This window comes from Lactuca sativa, chromosome 5 (assembly GCF_002870075.4).
Source record: "Lactuca sativa cultivar Salinas chromosome 5, Lsat_Salinas_v11, whole genome shotgun sequence".
Lineage (NCBI taxonomy): Eukaryota > Viridiplantae > Streptophyta > Magnoliopsida > Asterales > Asteraceae > Lactuca > Lactuca sativa.
In genome coordinates this window covers 110514935-110534591 of record NC_056627.2, presented here as the reverse complement: position 1 = coordinate 110534591, position 19657 = coordinate 110514935, and the positions used below count along the sequence as shown (strand labels likewise).

Below are 19657 nucleotides of genomic sequence, written 5' to 3'. Positions count from 1 at the left end.
TTGCCCTTTCTTACTACAAGAGTAGATAATTAAGTCATTTACAAGGACAATGACGAACTGATCCAAGCAAGAATGGCGTACTCTATTCATTACGTTCATGAATACTATGGGTGTATTCGTCGTATCCGAGGGGTATCACTACGGACTCGCAGTGTCCGCATCGAGTTTGGAAGATTGTCCTCGGGACACCCTTCACTAACACTCGTGGTGATATTCGGATCTTAGGTTCATTTCTGGAAGGTATGTCGTTGCTTGCGGTTGGTCACCTGATTCATCTATGCGAGGCAGAGAGTGATGATTTCTAATGGAAGTCCTGTTGAGGTCTGCACCACGAGGACTTCCCAAATGTCACCCATACTAGTACTACTCTCCCTCAAGCACGCTCAACTGTGGAGTTCTGATGGGATCCGGTGCATTAGTGCTGGTATGATCGTACCCCTGGATTCTGTCTTCTTGAAGAATAAGACAAGAGCTCCCAAAGGTGAGAAGCTTGGTCTTTCCATTCTGTTGCTGAGTAGTCGTTAAACTGTCCAGAGGTTTCTTGTTTCATTTTGACTCAGGCCAAGAGAGGAGTTATTATACATGAAAACTTAGCTCATACACGTTATGATATAATCAAGACGGGGCGGATAATAAAATGTGTGATTCTACTCTAGTCCCACATCCCAACGAGGAAAAGAAACTACGTTAGAAATCTCACATTCTATTGTCTACCAGGTCTTCGTTATATATAACTCGGGAATGTATAAGCGAGGAAAGTCATGACAATAATCTTCTTACGAATCTTTTTCGAGGAACTAAGATTTCCTAGTAAAGGCTACTATTGACCCTGGATGTACGTCGATCGCTCAATGAAAGAGTAAGAGTATGTTCTTGAAGGTTTGACCTACATCCCTATGATGCAGTCCTAGTACGGAATGAAAGTAAGTTCGTAGACTAGTCTCAAGACGTTTGTCGTTCGCGCCGAGGTACTATAGGTTGGTGGATAATATGATTCAACCACTGAAAGAGACTTGGAAATGTCTCCGGAGTTAAATTACTATAGTCCAATGACTTGACTAAAGCATGTTTCAGATAGACTCCAATGAAAGTATGATGAGAGTATTTGAACAAAAACGTGACACGGAAGTTAGCCGACTGTCAATATCATCGATGTTTAAGATGTAATAAGTCTAGGAAAATTTGACCTTGAAAAAGGTCTTACATCATATCCGGAGTAGCAAAAGTTTTGGCCGCATAAAGGCCTAACTAAAAGTACCTACAGTACAAGACGGTTTCATAGAAAATGCCACATAGGACATAGACAGGAAAAGGTTCTTTAAAACAAGAAGGAAAGTAAAGTATCTCCTACTGGTGACGATCATCCCTCTAGTGAACTCTTAGCTCAGCCAGTTGATGTTCCATATCAAGCAGGTGTCTTTCGTACACCCTCTGGCGTACTCGGAGTTCTATGACTTCGACTCGTGATTCAGCCAGTGCTTGAAGCAGGGTTTCATGGTCTCTTTCAGATCTCTCACGAGCATCTTCCAGATGAATGGTGCGAAGGGTATGAATTCTTGCATTGGTGACAACTTTTGTGATTTGATGTAGGGTTGTCCTGCCTTGAATCTCATTTCAGGCCACTCTACGGACCAGGATTGGCAAGATTCTGTCTACGGAGCTCCCATTGATCAGGTCATAAAAGCTTCGGTCTCCATTAAAAGGTATGGGTTGATCCTGTCCTTGACTCCATGTTTCCAAGCATTCTACCCAAGGAGGCGTCGGGCCATGAAAAGTCGGACGAGGGTTAGGATTCGGAAAGGGAGCTGCCTGGGGTAGGTTCTCAACTTCGGGTTTGGAGTTGTCATCATCCGCGAGGTCTTCAGCATGGTGATCATTCAAAGGGATAGGATGATCATTCTCTGGTTCTTCTCTAAACCATCCAGCAATGATTTCGTTCGGAAGGCATGGGCTACCGTGGGGATGGAGTCCAACCATGTTATCTACGCGAGAATTAGGGTAAGGAAATAATTATTAGACGAACTATCTAGATAATTATTAGAAAATCTTCATTAGTTACATCGCTATTTGTAAAGTGCATACCAGTCATATGTAATCAACACAGGATAGGCCTTCAAATAAGTGACCTTAACTCCAAATTCACAAGGAATAGGGGTAAAGCAAAAATTTCACAGATTCTAAGTCTATAACGTCCTAGGTACATATAGCCTTAGTGTATCCACTTAGCAGCTATCAACTTAGTAATGAAGATCCTTTTTAGTTCTGAAGTAAGTAATTATAGTAACACCAAATACCCCTATAGTATTATAGGTTTATGTTCTATTGTTCTCATTGTGGTATTGTTGGTAAGATTTTAGACTTGTTGCAACCTCACAACTACACTTAGGCACATGCTAGTAAACCCTCGGATAATATAGTTAATCAGGCTATATCTTCCCAGTTTTGACTATATGTCACTAAGTCTACTTGTGCTGCCCAACAATCGTAATGCTTTTGTACTGTCCTAGAGACACTGATTTTAGTATGAATGCAGGCACGTATACTTACTTAAATATTTTATTATTTTAAAGTATACACTCTTAGACATAGTGTTTTAATCCCAATGTATTTATAGTTAGTATATCTTTTATGGGTTGATATACTATATTCACTATAAACAATGTTCTGATACCAATCTGTCACACCCCAAAACCGGAACGGCGGAAATGTTCTGGGGCGGAGGACGTCATGCAATGTATAACAAAAATGCAAAGTAGTAAACAAGCAACAACATCATCCATTGCATTAATAGTATAATTTTAGTTACAAGTGTGTTCTTTCATAACATACAACAATAAAATGAATAATCAGAATATAAGACGAGTCTGGACTGCTCCGTCTTCACAAAACCTGGTCGTCGTACCTGTCTATTTGTGACCTGATAATACAAGTTATTTTGAAAGCGAGTATCAGCCAAAAAGCTGGTGAATTCATAAGTATTAATGTGTCTTAGATTTGTAAAACTGGAAAGTAAAGACTTGTGAACATTTGGACAATGTTTGTATAAGTATGGACTGTTTGAAAATAGTTTGAAAACGTTTGAATACCCTAGCAAATCTCTATGATTTCTATTTGTATAAAGAGTAGCCTTCTACCAAGACCCGAATGTTTTGAAAGTAGTCTTCTACCAAGACCTGAATGTTTTGCTGTAACAAAGATGGTTTTTCCCCTTTTTGACTACTACTAACAATACATAGTCTACCTCATCGTTTATGTGAATGTATCACAAAATAAAAGAAATAGGAAAAATATATCCATGTAAGTGTTATCCTTTTGTATTAGGATCAACTCGACATCGCGACTGCCGAAAAAGTATTAACCTTGAATATCCGTAGATGTTCATTTTCCTCTGTAGCTAATAGCAGGTTGAAGGAATGGTTAGTCCCGTAAAGGTACCCATAATATAAGTATGAACCGTAGGCATCCGTAGATGTTCATTACCTCTGTTGCTAACAGTTGGGTGTCGGAATGGTTAGTCCCGTTTTAGTAAGTAAGTAGTCTTCTCACAAGACCCGCTGTAAGTAAGTAATAATATAATTGGTAGTCCATATTCTACATTTGGAACTGAAGGTGACTTTCGCAATGAATCGCCAGGTCGAGATCCATATTTATTACCAAATCATATATACGCCCAAACTATACCTGTAATAGCTTACTAGGGATATATGAACGTATACCTTTGCTACCCAAAGGTACTGAACTGACTGAATAGAACTATTATGTCTGTATATGTACACATGGTATATAACAAATATTTAGACGACCTTCGGACGGATACCCGATACCCTACCAGACCACATCCCAACGAGGAAAAGGGAATAAAGTGGGTTAGCCTTCCTAAGTCCTTCAAGCATTACTTATATAAGTATACATATATAGGCATGCATTTAACAAAGTATCTATGTAAAGGTATCCAAGTAAGTGTATCCATGTAAGTGTACTCAAGTAAGTGTATCCATGTAAGTGTATTCATGTAAGTGTATCCATGTAAGTGTATTCAAGTAAGTGTATCCATGTAAGTGTACTCAAGTAAGTGTATCCATGTAAGTGTATTCAAGTAAGTGTATCCATGTAAGTGTATTCAAGTAAGTGTATCCCTTCATATATCATTTAGTATAGACTCATGAATGAACTGACTCTGGTGTATTCCTTGTACTTGGATTGGTAAGTAGTATCTTCTAACTATACCTATAATAGTTACTAGTAAGGTACAAGTATACTGAAGGTATACCTTTGCTAGCCAAAGGTACTAAACTGACTGAGGGCACATTTATGTTTACATATGTATACATGATATATAACTAATATTTAGACGACATTCGGACGGATAACCGATACCCTACCAGACCACATCCCAACGGGGAAAAGGAAATAAAGCGGTTTGATAAAGAGTTTTAAACATATAAAAATGTTTAAGAAAGTCCTTTGAAGAAATTTGTTTGGTAAAACAGCTATTGTATAGTAAATCCATTTGCATGTTACTTATTAATCATACGTGATTGATATAATAACTAGCATGATTCAACTTGTATCCCCCCATAAAGCATTTTAAAACATTTAGAAACATTTAAAAGGTTAATTCAAGGGGTAAGAACTCACCTACAGTGAGCGGATCGGAAGGAAGAGTCGGACAAGTGCTTGGTGTCAAGTGAAGACTTAGACTCACACAATGAGCGATTTGGGATGAAAGACTGAAGTTCCTTGAGAGAGAATTGGGTTTTCTCTAGTTGAAAATGGAGCAAATGAAACAAATATGGCTAAGGGCCATATTTATACCCCTTGGGGTCTTTGGTCTAAAATATCATTTGAGCCGTAAACTCCAACTTCGTGGAGTTTTGAAACTTTTAAGATGCTCAAAATAATCTAGGGTATCCTCTCTCCTGATTTCTCGTAAAGTGTAAATCCGGAAATACTCAAACTTATTCCAAAAAGTCTGAAAATTTACAGCAACTGTTCTGACTTCTATTGACTTGATATGTTATACAGAATGGAAATTTCGGGTTGTCATAGTTAAGTTGACAGAACAATTCTTGCATCTCCATAGGTGCTAGACGATAGGGCGATTTGGGTACTGGGTAGCCCGTGGAACTAAGTCGATTCTGAACTCGACTTGACATTGTGGAGGTCATTCTGGGAGTTCTTCTGGAAAGATGTCAGGAAAATCGCGTACTACTTGGATGTTCTTAATGTCTTTCATCTCTTTGGTGACATCGACAACATGAGCAAGGAATGCGCGACATTCCTTTCGTAAGTATTTCTGGGCCTGAATGTTCGAGATAATACGAAGGTTCGTGTCGGGTTTGTCGCCATAAACTATTAAAGTTACGCCTGATGGCAGATTAAGGTGAACAACCTTTTCATAACACATGATGTCGGCAAGATGCAGACTCAACCTATCCATGCCGATAATGACGTCGAAACTTTTAATTGAGACCGGCATGAGGTCGATTGTAAATGAATGACTATCTAGAGTTAGAGTACGTCCTATGTATATACTGCTAGTGCTCTCAGTCTTCCCATTATCCATTTATACAGTGAACAATTGTTTAAGTGTTCGTGATTTTTGCTTAATTAATTGAGCAAATTTTTGGTTCACAAAACTCCTCTCCGCTCCACTATCAAACAAAATTCATGCATATGAGTTATCAAGGAGAAACGTACCGGTGAACACTGTGGGTCGGCAATGGCTTCCTCGTGGCCTAAAGCCTAAACTCTTCCCACTCCACCGACATTCCCCGCCTTCGCGCAGTTCCTCTTGTAGTAGCCCACCTCGCGACAACCGTAGCAAGCCTGGCCCGCAATTGCGTCGGGGACTTGGTTGATTGGTCTCGCCGGAGCTTTGCAGAAACGGGCAGTGTGCCCCTTCCTATTGCAGTTAGTGCACTACATTTCCCGGCAGGCTCCTATGTGGTGGAAGTTGCATTTGTTGCACTTGGGCAAACTTCTAGCGTACTGATTTACCGGAGCAGCAGCGGCAGGTGCTATCGCAGCATGAAATGCCACAACCTGCTGCTTTTTGGCAGCTTTCTGCTTCTTCTTTTCATTCTAGAATTTCCGCTTGTTAGCAGCGGCTTTGGAGGGTTTTGAGATGGCTAGGGTTGTTGTTGTTGACGACGAGGTATGGACCCCATGGTCAATGAGCTGTTGTGCCAATCACTTGGCACTATCGAAGGTAGCAGGGTTTGAAGCTAAAACATTCTCCTAAAACGGTGGCACCAGCCACCAAATATACCTCTCTATTTTCTTTCCCTCCGTGTGAACCATGTTGGGACATAGGGCCACTTGCTCGGTGAACCTGGCTGTATAAGAAAGTATATTAGAGCCCTTCATGGTTAGGCTCCATAGTTCTTGTTCTAATTTTTGGATTTCGCCCCTCGGGCAGTATTCCTCAATCATTAGCTCCCTGAGAGCTTCCCAACCTATAGCATTTGCCACTACTAGAGTGAGTGACTTCACATGGATATTCCACCATGTCAGGGCTTTTGCCTCGAAGGTGCACGCAGCAAATTTGAACTTGCTCCCTTCTAGGCATGAGCAGATCTCGAAGATCGACTCTGTCTTCTCGAACCATTGCGAGAGGGCAATGACTCCGCTAGTCCCTTTAAAGGTAATTGGTTTGCAATTGGTGAAGTCCTTGTAGGAGCACTCTCTCGAGCGCACGAGGACCTCACCTTGAGTAGAATGAAAATGTGCTCCACCTCCTCTGGCACTGGTAGAATGATATTGAGCCATAATTGTTACCATAGCCGTAGCTACTGCAACATTTGGAGCTGTCGTATCGATTTGTGGAGGAAGTGGTGGTATTGGAGTTATAGGAGTGGTGCGTCTCGCTGATCGATGCGGGGGCATATTGTAGCTATAAGATCAGAAAGATGAAGAAATTGATAGGAATTTAATAGAGAGAGTGATGAGAGTGACTCATGGACTAACTCTCCATAGCCCAACAAAACAATTGAATAGTATGATTGAATGTAGATCTAGTACTAAAAGATGATAGTATTTGGATAATAAATTCCCTGAGATTAGATATCTGTTCGGGAAAAATGACCTAGAAGTAGGTCTTACATCAAACCAAGATGGGAGAATTCTGACAGAACTAAGACCTAACAAGACTTAAGAGATTCAAAGTCTTCACAAAGATAGGAAATTAAACTAGAGTTTTTACATAAACTAAGCTATATCCAACAGAGAGAGTTGAGTAGGATCTATCTATAATGAGAACCACTAGAATGAGTCCTTGACTCTGACAAACGACGCTCCATGTCTCTCATGCACCTTTCAGACATTGTCTGCCGAGCTCGAAGTTCCCTGACTTCAGCTTCGGATGCAGCTAGTTGTTGCTGCAGAGTCTCATTGGTTCTCCTAGTCCCATTCAGAACCTCTTCTAGATGGCGAATGCGGACTGTGTTAATGCTAGAGTTGCGCGTCAATTTCCATGACTCGGTCGATGGTTGCCTAACCTTGTTCGACATTCCGAGCAATCCTACGGACCATGATGGGCAGGACTTGGTCAGCTGAACCTCCCTCGCTTAAATTGTAAAAGCTCTGGTCTCCATTGAAGGGTAAGGGCTAACCCTGCTCATCACTCCAATGGTTCAAGTTTGTCGCCCACAAGGGTGTGGGACCTTGAAATGTTGGTCAGGGGTTAAGGTTTGGGATTGAAGCCTCTTGTGGTAGGTTGGTGACTTCTGGCTCGGAGTCAGAACCATCAGAAAAGCCTTCAGCATGGTGATCATCCAAAGGGATTGGATGATTATCTTCTGGCTCTTCTTCAAGCCACCCTGCATTGCCTTCATTTGGGAAGTATGGGTCATCGTGGGGATGGATTCTAGCCATGATATCTATGCGAGAAAAGGGGTATAAGACATAATTAATAGACGTACTAATTAGATAATTATAAAATGATCTCTATCAGTTACTTCAATACTTGCATATTGCATACCAGTTATATGTAAGCAAAACAGGATAGACCTTCGAATAAGTGACCCTAACTCCAAATCCACAACCAAACAAGGAAGAGGAAGTAAAGCAAAGATCACAGATTCTAAGTGTATGACATCCTAGTCACATATAACCTTAGAGTATCCACTTAGCAACTATTGACCTACTAATAAAGACCCTAACTCCATCGTAGTGGTGTTGGTAAGTTTTTAGACTTGTTGCCACATCACAACCATTCTTGGGCACATGTGTGACAACCCGATATTTTGACTTTATGTAATGACCTAAAAAGTCAAGTATTGTAGCTACTTTTGAAATAATGAAATTAACTTCGAAAATAAAATGTGCAAAAGTCTCTATAGGGATTTCTATTATGCTAGATAATGTGTAAAGGTTTATAGAAATGCTAAGAACACTAAAATCCGAGTTATAACAAAGAGCTTGTGACCATTCTAAGATTTCCGACAAAACTGGCAACACCGATTAAATGAAAAATGCAAAGTTTCAATACAATAGTTTTTAGCCTTAAGTATCTAAATGAAAGTTGTAGATAACATTAAACCGTGAGCGTACATAAAAATAACGTCCAAATCTGACTTCGTATGCGAATCAAACCCTTTATTTATACTTTAAGTATATGTGATCATTTATGTCACTTTAAATGTTATACTTTACATAACAAGTGAGCATTACACTAGGATTTACTATACAAACGAAACACACGCTTTGAATAACTATAATAGGTATAGTTTACGAGGAAATCATGAACATTTACATACTAGAAACACTATATCAAAGATATACTTTCATATACAAGAACAAATGGACATTTTCATACGTAAATCTGTTTTATACTAAGTTTTGTGAGACATTTCACATATTTAGAGTATGCGTTTTAAGTCCTGTATTATATACCATAATACATTGTAGGGGAGCGTGATACTTGTTTATAGATCTATACGGGATTGACAATCCCGCACCTAAGCTGTTAGCTACAGGTAGGCCGGCAGGCCTGAGGTGACAAATGTCATAACATTTCAACGCCTGAAGAACGTTGTTACAGGCAGTCTGGGTCATTAGTATGGTTATAAAACTCACATGGAGTATTAAGAACTTATTGATTTACAGGGTGATCAAATGCCTTAGTGATTTTATACTTACACAAATCTACTAGTCTAGGCTTGAAAAACACGATTGCATTTTAGTTTTGGAACATTTAAACTACCACACACTTATGAATGGACATTGGATTTCTAAAGGCAAACCTTCAAAACAGTCGAGTCTTTGAGGAAGACTACTTTTATACTAGTAGGAAATATTGGATTTTCTAGGAGTTTTTATCTACAAACAAATTTCATTTGATTTTATCCAAACATTGTCACTAAATACTTATGAACTCACCAGCTTAAATGCTGACCTACTTTTTCAAAACTACTTGTATTTCTCAGGGATTCAGTAATACAGGTAAACTACTGCTTTTTAAAGAAGGGATGTTGCGGCGTTAGTTTATTTTCATTTTGACAACATATTGTAATTGATATTTTGGAACATGTAATACCTACAAATGATGTAAAATTTTCAATTATATATATGTTGGTTGTGTTTGCTTTCTTTACTATGTATTCAACTGTTTCGATACTACATGAAGTCATCCGCCCTCGAACGATTCTGCCGTTCTTGTTTGGGGGTGTGACAGATTGGTATCAGAGCATTGTTTATAGTGAACTAAGTATATCGAACCACATAAGATATACAAACTATAAATGCAAAGGGACTCGAAGTCTCTGACAAAACATTTTTACACCTAAAACCTTGTTTCATTTAACTTAGATTGTTTTAGGTCGTAAAAGTACAATTACATGCATACAACAATATATTTTCATGGTTAGAACTATACAAGAAGTATTAAGACAAGTTGGAGACTAAGATTAGGCCTCAACATATGTAATCGGATTTGGGACGAATATAGCCTAATCAACTATATTTATCCGAGATTGGACTAACATGTGTCGAGGAATGGTTGTAGTGAGCAACAAGTCAAAACTTACCAAAATAAACACTAGTATCACACATACAAATTTAAGTACTATAGGAGTATTTGGTACATGCAATAGTTTAATCGACATGCTTAGTTTTACATGTTTCAAGTTTTGTTCAATTCTTATAACCCTATTCTCATATAGTCAAATGGCTGGATTCATTCCACACGGAGACCCCTACTATCTCAACCAAGGTAACGGGGGATGGGTCGAAGAAGATCCAGAAGAGGATGAAGAACCTATCGAGTTGGATGAAGGGGATGACTCTGGGACAGACTCAGAACCAGAGGTAATCAACCCACTAGCCGCTCAACCTCCTGCTGTTAGGAGAAACTTTCAGGGACCGACTCCCGTTTGGGGAAGTCACCTCCACCATTGGAGCCAGCAACAAAGGATACGTCCTCCCTACGACATCTGTGGAGACTTCTACGATGTCCATGGGGGAGGTTCAGCCGATCGAGCACTCCCAGTCATGGTGGGCAAGCTAGCCAACCAACACTATCAATCTGGGGTTCAAGTGAGCTGGATTCGTGAGGTCAACGTGGAAGTACAGGTGCACGCTTCCGACATCCGCCGATTGGATAGGTTGCAGGATGACACCCAACTCCGTGCTGACGCATTCCAAGCACAAATGATTGCAGCCCTCTCTAAGATGAGGGAACAACAAGCCGTCTTCGATAGGTGTCTTATGGAGGCAAAGCAATCAGATGAGGAATCAAGCTCCATGCGCAACCTACGTCGCAAGTAGTGCTTGATGAATCCCAAAATTTTGATATAGAATAGGACCATCGGCTAAAAGTCTTGCTTTTTTTAACTTCCTGTAATCAGAGACCTTTAGAAAGGTAAAAATTTTCTAACTTCGGATGTAACGCAACCATATGTTTAATATATTAGGGAATATCTCTTTCGTGTGTTAAATCTGTGCATTTCAGTCGAGTTCATGAGTTTGTTTATTTATTTTTCAAAATCCATTGGTAAATCAAACTCAAAGCTTTGCATTGGTCAAACCAAATTCTCGAACTATTAAAGATAGTTAACTCATTGTCATTCAACTCTCAACCACCAAAACTTATGATCTTTTATTTTAATTCCTTATCAGCACAATGCCGCCCCGTAAATCTACACGCCGTGTCAACAACGCATGACCTCCACCACCACCCCCTCCCACGACGGAAAATGCCGCTTTGATAGCCGCTGTAACGGCTGCAGTAACAACGACAATGGGCCAAATGAGTAACAATGGTTCTGGTGGGGGAGTAAATAGTTCTACGAATGGCCAACATCCAGGTCGTTCGGGGGATTGTACATACAAGGATTTCATGAATAGCAAACCCATTTCTTTTAATAGGACTGGAGGGATAATGGCTCTCTCACAGTGGATAGAGAAAAGTGAAGCAGTTTCAAGAATTGTTCTTGTCCGAAAGGGAGCAAAGTGAAGTTCGCTTCCTATACTTTCTCAGAGAGAGCTCTGACATGGTGGAATGGCCATGTCAATTCACTAACACTAGTAGTGGCTAACTCTATGGGCTGGGAGAATCTAAAAAAAATATTACTACAAGAGTACTGTCCACGGGGCGAATTGCAAAAGCTCGACCAGGAACTTTGGGGCCTTACCATGGTAGGCTCAGACATCACGACCTATACCAATAGGTATAGTGATTTGGCAATCCTTTGCCCAGGGATGGTTTCTCTAGAGAGCAAGAAAACCGAAAGATGCATCTGGGGACTGTCACCCCAGATTCGAGGAAGTGTTCTAGCTTCCAAACCAATCACCTTCGATAGCGCCAAGCAGGTGGCACAAGCTCTCGTGGACCATGGGGTCTGCCAAAACTTTGCAACCACCGCACCGGAGCAACCCAGAGGAAGCAACAACAACAACGAAAATACCAACAACAACAACAACAAGAGGTTCTGGAACAAAAGGAAGAGTCAACCTTAACAGGAACCTTCCAAGAAACAACAGATTGTGGCAGTCCATGCCGCTACTGCCCCCACTACTGCTCCTGTTACCCCCACACCAGTAAAGCGATATGCTGGGAACTTCCCGAAGTACAGCAAGTGCAATTTCCACCACAATGGAAATTGTCGGGAGATGCACTGCAATAACTGCAACTAGAAGGGGCACACCGCCCGTTTCTGTAAGGCACCGGCACGACCAATCACCCAAGTCCCTGGGGTCGGTGTGGGCCAAACGTGTTATGGTTGTGGTGAGGCTGGACACTACAAGTGGGATTATGCTAAAGCAAGGAATGCTGGCGACACGGGACGAGTGCTGGCAATAGGGCAGAACGAAGTGATAGCTGATACCATAGTGGTTACGGGTATGTTTCTCCTCAATAACGTTTATGCATGCATACTCTTTGATTGTGGTGCGGAGAGGAGTTTCGTGAGTCATAAATTCAAGCACGTACTAAAACAGAACCCTAAAACACTCAATAAGATATTTACAGTAGAAATGGCAAATGGTAGAACAGAAAGCACGAACAATATGCACATAGGCTGCACACTAACTCTAAACGAACACTCTTCTCAAATCGATCTAATATCGATCACTATAAAGAGCTTTGATGTCATCATCGGTATCGATTGGTTAAGCCTACACATGCCGATATACTTTGTCACGAAAGGGCCATTCGGCTAAATCCGCCAAACGGCGAAACTCTTGTCATTTATGGTGACAAACTCGGTACCAATTTACAAATCATCTCTTGCGTCAAAGCCCAGAAATACCTACATAAAGAGTACCTTGCCTTCTTAGCCCACGTGTTAGATAAGGAAAAAGAAACGAAAGGCATCAGAGACATTCCAGAAGTCTGCGATTTTCCCCATGTCTTCCCTGAGGATCTTCCCGGAGTTCCACCAGAACGTTAAGTCGAGTTCAGAATCGACTTAATTCTCGGAGCTACACCAGTAGCCAACTCGACATACTGTCTAGCACCGACAGAGATGCAAGAGCTATCCAGCCAACTAAACGAACTACTCAACAAAGGGTTCATCAGGCCGAGCTTCTCACCTTGGGGAGCACCAGTCTTGTTCATAAAGAAGAAGGATGGATCTTTCCGCATGTGCATCGATTACCGGGAACTCAACAAGCTCACTATCAAGAACCGATATCCCTTACCACGCATTGACCACTTGTTCGACCAACTCCAAGGAGCGAGTTATTTCTCAAACATCGACTTAAGATCCGGGTACCACCAACTACGAGTCTTGGAAGGAGATGTTCCCAAAACCGCTTTTCGAACTCATTATGGTCACTACGAGTTTGTAGTGATGCCCTTTGGATTAACAAACGCACCGGCGGTGTTCATGGACTTAATGAACCGAGTATGTCGTTCATTATTGGACAAGTTTGTGATTGTATTCATCGACAATATACTCATTTAATCAAAGACTAAAGAGGATTTCCTAGGTCACGTGGTTAGCAGAGACGGAATACACAAAATTCTCCAAGTGCGAATTTTGGATTCGGAAGGTAGATTTCCTAGGTCACGTGGTTAGCAGAGACGAAATACACATGGACCCTTCCAAAATCAAAGCAATCGAGAACTGGTTAGCTCCAAGAACCCCAACAGAAATTCGACAATTCTTGGGCCTTGCTGGCTACTACCGACGGTTCATACAGACGCTGCATTCCAAACATTGAAGCAAGCTCTATGCAGCGCACCTATTTTCTCCTTGCCAAAAGGAACAGAAGACTTCGTGGTCTACTATGATGTATCTAATCAAGGTCTTGGATGCGTACTAATGCAACGAGGTAAGGTCATTGCTTACGCCTCAAGACAACTCAAGACGCACGAAGTCAACTACACTACTTATGATCTTGAACTAGGAGCAGTCGTTTTCGCGCTAAAGATCTGGAGACACTATCTTTATGGCACGAAATGCACGATATTCACCGATCATAAAAGCCTCCAACACATTCTCTACCAAAAGGAACTCAACATGAGGCAGAGACGATGGGTTGAACTACTCGATGACTACGAATGCGAGATTCGCTATCACCCAGGAAAAGCGAATGTAGTAGCTGATGCTCTTAGTCGAAAAGAATACTCAGGTCGCCGAGTGAAATCCTTAACCATGACGATCCATTCACACCTGTCTACACAAATCAAGGAAGCTCAGAGGGAAGCCTTGGAAACAGAGAATGTGGCAGGTGAAGCGCTAAGAGGAATGGACAAGAATCTTGAAGTCAAGGGTGACAGAGTTCGTTACTTCATGGATCGAATCCGGACACTGAAGTTTGGTGGATTCAGAGACGTGGTCATGAACGAGGCGCATAAGACTCGATACTTCGTGCATCCAGGTTCGGACAAGATGTATCTGGACCTCAAGAAACTGTATTGGTGGCCGAACATGAAAGCAGAGATAGCTACCTATCTAAGCAAGTGTCTGACTTGCGCCAAAGTCAAAGTAGAGTACCAAAAACCATCAGGATTACTACAATAACCCGAAATACCCGAGTAAAAGTGGGAACAGATAACCATGGATTTCATAACCAAATTACCGAAAACCGCAGGTGGGCTAGACACCATCTCAGTAATTGTCGATAGGTTAACAAAATCCGCACACTTCCTACCCATAAAGGAAACCGATAAGATGGAGAAGCTAACTCGAACTTATATCTGAAAGATTGTACGAATGCATGGTGTACCAATATCCATTATCTCCGACAGAGATAGTAGGTTCACCTCGCGATTCTGGCAATCGTTACAAAAATCCCTAGGAACGAGGCTCGACATGAGTACTGCTTACCATCCAAAAACCGACGGTCAAAGTGAGAGGACCATACAAACCCTGGAAGATATGCTAAGAGTTTGTGTAATCAATTTTGGTAAAGCATGGGATACCCATTTACCACTAATTGAATTTTCGTACAACAATAGCTATCACTCCAGCATTAAAGTTGCTCCATTCGAAGCCCTCTACGACTAGAAGTGCAGATCACCACTGTGTTAGACTGAAGTAGGTGACACACAACTAGCCAAGGGAGAAGTACCCGTCAGTACTCTCACTGGCCCGGAAATCATAAGAGAGACAACCGAGAAGATTGTACAAATTCGGGAACGACTAAAGGCTTCAAGAGACAGACAAAAGAGTTATGCAAACAAAAGACGGAAGCCTTTGGAATTTCAGGTCGGGGACCGAGTACTATGAAAGGTCTCGCCCTGGAAAGGGCTAATACGTTTCGGAAAACGTGGGAAACTAAAACCAAGGTCTATCGGACCATTCGAGATCCTCACAAGGATCGGCCCGGTAGCCTACAAACTTCGTCTACCGCAGGAATTCAATAACGTACACCCTACCTTTCATGTGTTAAACTTAAAGAAATGTTTGTCCGATGAGACCCTCATCATCCCTTTAGATGAGATCAAAATCAACAAGAGTCTCCACTTTATAGAAGAACCAATTGAAATCATGGATAGGGAAATTAAAAGAACAAAACAAATTTGCATCCCCATCGTGAAGGTCCGTTGGAATGCAAAGCGAGGATCTGAATACACTTGGGAACGCGAAGATCAGATGAAACACAAGTACCCACATCTGTTTCCCTAATCCACAAATGTTTTTCTTACATTAAATTTCAGGACGAAATTCCCTCTAATGGGGGGATGATGTGACAACCCGATATTTCGACTTTATGTAATGACCTAAAAAGTCAAGTATTGTAGCTACTTTTGAAATAATGAAATTAACTTCGAAAATAAAATGTGAAAAAGTCTCTATAGGGATGTCTATTATGCTAGATAATGTGTCAAGGTTTATAGAAATACTAAGAACACTAAAATCCGAGTTATAACAAAGAGGTTGCGACCATTCTAAGATTTTCGACAAAACCGACAACACCGATTAAACGAAAAGCACGAAGTTTCAATACAATAGTTTTTGGCCTTAAGTATCTAAATGAAAGTTATAGATAACATTAAACCGTGAGAGTACATAAAAAGAACGTCCAAATCTGACTTCGTATGAGGAAGTTATGATTTTTCCAAGATTCGGGTATAGTAGTAGACAACAAAAAACTCGAAATAGAGCTCGAGAAACTTTTGACGAAAACAACCTAAATGAGAATCGAAGGTCTCAACATTAGTAGCGCAACGGCAAAAAGTCTGACGAAAACGGACATTGGATGAAGAAGTTATGGATTTTACATGGACTTTTCGTGTCCCGGCTCATTAAAAACAAATAATTAAAAATAAATTCAAAATTAGCCGACGAAGTCTAAAAAAGAGTTGTAGATAATATTTTTAGCTACACGTGCATATAAAGAATATCAAAAACGGAGCTCGTACGCGAAAGTTATGGATTTTACAAGTTCGGGGTCCAAAATCCAAGGCTGTCAGGCCTGCCACGACGTGGCACAGTTTGCCATGACCCGGTGAGTGACTGAGGTTGTCCAATCAACGGAAGGGATAAGACTTGACCACCATGACATGGCCAACCCTTTGCCACAATGTGGCACCCAAAAATCCACCCTATAAATAGAACTCTTGGGGTGCCGGGTTTAGGTGCTCCATTCTTCCATCTCTCGTGCTAAAACTCTGCTGCTAAGCTCCCGAAGCCCTCCCAAAGACCCAGTTTTCACACTCAAGTTCCGAAGGAAGGTTCTACACTCCCGAGAATCCCAAGAAAATCAACTTTCACAAGCCGAAGTTCTGATCGATTTTCATCTCGTTCTCTCCAATCAATCAAGTGAGTTCATACCCCTATAAACTACGCTTTCAAATGTTTTATCAATGGTTTTTATACACTTTTAAGGGGGGGGGGGGGGATACAAGTATACACACGGTTATTATCGTGTGTAACATAAAGTTTCACTATATACTCTTTTTATCAAGTAAATCATATGTGATTCATAACTATTACATGAGAACTTTCGTATGCGATATATATTCTCGATAACATCTTGTCTTTTGGAAATAAAACATGTTTATATATATATATATATATATATATATATATATATATATATGCGAATCAAACCCTTTATTTATACTTTAAGTATATGTGATCATTTATGCCACTTTAAATGTTATACTTTACATAACAAGTGAGCATTACACTAGGATTTACTATACGAACGAAACACACGCTTTGAATAAATATAATAGGTATAGTTTACGAGGAAATCATGAACATTTACATACTAGAAACACTATATCAAAGAGATACTTTCATATACAAGAACAAATGGACATTTTCATACGTAAATATGTTTTATACTAAGTTTTGTGAGACATTTTGATAGGTTTTGAGCATTCTAACACTTCCTAAGTGTACATGTAACCCTAATAACCTTGGATCTATGTTTGTCTAATTATCATGCAAAGTTGAATTTCCAAGGCTATGATCCTATCTGGCATACATGGGGAACAATTTTAGCTTAAATAATAGATAGAATAACTTACCTTGTTGTTGCTTATGTTCCTTGAAACCTTGTGAGCCTAGCACCCAAAGTGTGATGCCTCAAATGCTTCACACAACACCAAATGCTATGGAGTAAACTTGGAGAGAAAGTATAACACACTAAAATCGGCTCTAGCCCTCTTGTTTCATGTCCTTCACCGATTTTTGGGAGAACACATGAGCTTTATAAAGTGTTGACACATCTAGGGTTACACCATGTAAACCCTAATGTGTCATGACTCTTCATTTCCATGACCCATGGGTTTGTAACTCCCATGGAGCCTCCATGGAGCATCCAATGGGTTTAACCCAACTTGATTATCCATGGAGCCTCTTAGCCCACTATATAAGTTATGGATAAACATAATCAACCCATATATTTAATCAGTTATCTTTTGATCACTTAATTAATTCTAAATCAATTCTTGACCAAACTAATTAAATAATATTATTAATATATTAGAGCTTATAATATATTTATAAACCATATGTGTTATTCCTCTCACTTAGTCTATCCATCAGCATGGTGCCATGCAACCCAAATGGACCATGCCAGGTCGGGTCAAGTGCATACCAGAAATAGTTATGGACTTAGACACCTTATCCAACAGTCTCCCACTTAGATAAGTCTAATAACTATAACTGCAAGTATGACTTCAGGAAACGGTCGGAAATCGTAGCTCTTTTCAAGGTTTCTCGGAACTGAGAAGATGATGGTACGCCATTTCAGATAAGGGATCATATAATCCTCTATTCTAGATATCAGCCGGACAAACACATGGAACATAGTCTTGCTTATTGTCCAGCAGTTTGTTTCCCGATTTCCGATTTGTTTGACATAGAACTTAATTGAACACATCAACTTAGTTCTGACTGGGCCCGGTACATAGGTCAAAACAAAATCATCGAGGGGCCCAAATATCAGCTTCTAATCCAAGAAGGAACATATAAACTTCGACTCATATGCGTGTTCTACTACTTGTTAAATTTCACACAAACGCACGTTTTATAACATCGAGTTACCAATGCGGTTTCGCACGTTCAATGCATAACTAACTCATAGTTAACAAGTCATATCTCTAGGTTTGAAGATTTATATGATATTACCGTCTCGCGATCACTCGAGATAAATTCCATCAAGTGATACCAGCGAGCGTGGGTTGAATCCAATACTCAGAACTTATGAGCACTCATGAGTGTTGAGGCCATGTCCAACTTGTAACAGCCCGGATTCCTAGGTATTATTCATTCTTATATTTTTGGTATTTTGTGAGGATACTCGGCGAGTTGGAGCTCAGACTCGCCGAGTAGGATCGCAGTTTGGTTCCAGGTTCGTGCCTGGACTCGGCGAGTCCAAACTGTTTAATGAAACCCTAAATCCCCGGGTTTGGAGCCTATTTATGGGCACTTATAGCCTCCCATTGCGGCTACCAGTCCCTTTAGAGAACCCTAAGAGAGCTAATTCGTTTTGGGAGAGAAGAAGTCACTTTTGGGCCTTTGTATTCCTTGTTTAGCATGAAGAAGGTGGCAAGAGCAACGAGGAGGTGATATTCTAGTAGTTCCAAAGTCCAGAGGCTTCATTTTGAGGTAATGATTCGAATCTCCTTCAGTTTTAGGGTTGATCTTTAGAGTTAGGGTTTTATAACCCCTTTGAAGAGTGATTATATGAAGCAAATGGTCCCTCTTCGAGTTTGTGCCTTGGATCTGGACTCAAAGAGGTCCAGAGACCTTAACCCTTGGGGCTTTTTGGGTTATTATGGAGTTATTAGACCAAGGTGGTCATTTTTGGGACCAAATCATCTTTTGATGCCTTGTGGGGGTTATACAAGCATCAAGTTCCAAACTTTACGTGACATTCATGATTCGGGAGACTAGATCTATGGATTGGGAAAGCAGATCTGACCTTAAAAGGTCAATAGAGTTTGTGCATGGCATAAACTCGCCGAGTTGTTCTTGAGACTCGGCGAGTAGGGTTGGGGTTTCACGTAAAGTGTTCATCGAGTGGACTTGCTGGGTTGGGGTTGACCCAGTGAGTCAGGGAGAGTCATTAGGGGGCTGAGTCAAGCCTGAACTCGCCGAGTTGTTCTTGAGACTCGGCGAGTTGAGTCGTGGTGGTCCCGCGATTCATGCCAGGTGGAACTCGTCGAGTCAGGGAAGCACTCGACGTGTCAAGGGAGGATTCTAGGGAGTCAGTGAACACGTATAGACTCGCCGAGTCGCTCTAGTGCACT

The 19657-nt window shown here is 40.8% G+C and overlaps 1 pseudogene; it reads right to left on the bottom strand.

The window, feature by feature from the left end:
- Window positions 1-320: 320 nt before the first annotated feature.
- Window positions 321-438, bottom strand: LOC111915487 (5S ribosomal RNA; annotated as a pseudogene).
- Between the last annotated feature and the right edge of the window lie 19219 nt (window positions 439-19657).